Here is a 2,334-nt window from a genome sequence, read left to right as displayed (position 1 = left end):
TGCCAAACTTAAAGAGATAGATTTAAAAGTCTTACAGATGTTCAGAGCAGGGAAAGATCTTTATAAGTGGGCCTAGTGGGGAGGGTTTTCTGGAGAAGGAGAGAATTAAGCTGGATTAAAGGTCCAGTTAGTTGGAGAACATTCTTATTGGAGAAAGGGGCAGAAGAAAAGAAATGCTCATGTCAAGGAACTGGAAATTGATTGGATGTTCATCAGTTGGGGAATGGCTGAATAAATTAGGGGCTATGAATATTATGGAATATTATTGTACTATAAGAAATGATCAACAGTTTGATTTTAAGAAGGCCTGGAGAACCAGGAGAACATTGTACACAGCAACAAGATTATACCACGATCAATTCTGAAGGACGTGGCTCTTTTCAACAATGAGGTGATTCAGACCGGTTCCAATGATCTTGTGCTGAAGAAAGCCATCGGCACCCAGACACAGGACTGTGGGAACTGAGTGGAGATCCCAATATAGAGTTTTCATTTATTTTGCTGGTGTTTGCTTGCATTTTGTTTTCTTTCTCATTTTTTCCATTTTTGATTTGATTTTTCTGGGGCAGCATGACAAATGTGGAAATACTTATAGAAGAATTGCACATATTTAACATATATTGGATTGCTTGCTGTCTAGGGTAGGGGGAGAGGGAAGGGAGGGAACAAAATTTGGAACATCAGGTTTTGCAAAGATGAATGATGAAAACGATCTTTGCATATATTTTGAAAATTAAAAAGCTATTACTATTTTTAAAGGGTATATACTCATGAAAGTATATACTTAAAAATAAAAAAGCTATTATTGTCTTTTAATTTTTTATTAATTTATTATATATATATATTTTTTAAAAGAAAGACTGTATATACCTGCTTACTGGTATATATTCCAGGTAATTATTCTGGCCATAGGCCAAGGAATTGGAGTGAAATCAACCAATCCATGACATTTTACAAGTTAGAACCAACCAGGATCTCAGGATTCCTCTAATCCAACCCTCTCCCATTACAGATGAGGAAACTGAGGCTCAAGAAGGCTAAGGTTTAAGGATTTTACTTGTGATCTCAACCTCATTAGTACCACCTTTTGGCAGTAACCCAAGCTCATCTACCACAGGTAAAATATAAAGTATTCACTGACAATAGTTGAGACATTTTTCTACCAAGTAAAACTATATGCTGAAGAAAGGATGAATTTAAATAAGATACATGATCAAAGATTGTGTTGGTTTTCATTGATGGAATCCTAGGAAATTAGTCTTAGCAAATACATCTTTAGCTATCCTTGGGAGAAAAGAGAAACTCATCCTCCATTCAACTTTCTTGAATTCCCTATTCATCATCGCTTCTCAGCCTTTTGGCTAAGATCAAGTGTAGAATTCCCTATTCATCCATATTTCTAAAGAAGCTAGGGGAGTTTGAACACTAATGGCCATATATATAAGTCAGACATATGTTTGAAATTTCATACAGATTTTTGGGGGAAATTCTCTTTTGCTTTTCATTTTTGTGCAATATGATCTCTTTGGCCTTGGGCAACTCCCTCCTTGCATCTGAAAACCTCCTGACAGAGCCAAATGTTGTTTTTGGTTCCCGTAGGCAGAGCTGGCTGCTGGGATGGACTCACCTTGCCATGACCAGGAGACTTTGGGAGGAAGACTTCAGATCGGGAGCTGTCTAAGGTGGCTGTTTTTCCAAATCCCTCCTTTGGGACAAAAGCACCCACATTAGAGGGAGCCAAGACATTCAGTTTGGTGCTGTGATCCTATGTTGTTCCAGCACATTATAGAAAAGCAGAGTTTAAATATTTAAATCTTTGTGCTGATGGGACTTGAGAAATTACAGCCGCTTTTACCCAATGGAATGTTAATTAACTGCAGCTAGAGTGAAAACAAGAGGAAACAGACCTCCCAAATGTTAATGAAGCCCCAGGGTAGTGGAAATAACTAGGAACAGTGAAAGAAAGAGTGGCTGTTCTAACTAGTCAGAAGTCCTGGATTCAAATCTCTCCTCTGACCCTTAGTACCTGCATTGCCTTAGACAACCTTTCCAGGCCAGGGTTTCCTCATCTGTAAAATGATGACTTGGACAAGATGGTCTCTAACGTACTTTTTCTATAAATTTTTGATCCTGATTAGAACTGACATTTATGATGACCCCAGACCAGTCCAAACTGGTGAGTCTGTGACACGTGTGTCTGATCCCCAACCCACTCATCTATAACCCCCTTCATTCAATCTGTGGTTGAACTGTGGCCACCCACTACTCTTGTGCATCCTCTTCTAGCAACTCTTTTTGCCCTGGATGAAAATAATCTAATTATTCCTCCTACAT

The 2,334-nt window shown here is 38.4% G+C and overlaps 1 pseudogene; it reads left to right on the top strand.

Moving 5' to 3' along the window:
* Positions 1-1,341: 1,341 nt before the first annotated feature.
* Positions 1,342-1,566, top strand: LOC141565314 (U2 spliceosomal RNA; annotated as a pseudogene).
* Positions 1,567-2,334: the final 768 nt, after the last annotated feature.

This window comes from Sminthopsis crassicaudata, chromosome 3 (assembly GCF_048593235.1).
Source record: "Sminthopsis crassicaudata isolate SCR6 chromosome 3, ASM4859323v1, whole genome shotgun sequence".
Lineage (NCBI taxonomy): Eukaryota > Metazoa > Chordata > Mammalia > Dasyuromorphia > Dasyuridae > Sminthopsis > Sminthopsis crassicaudata.
The sequence above is the reverse complement of the archived record's forward strand: the minus strand, read 5'-3'. Positions and strand labels throughout refer to the sequence as shown.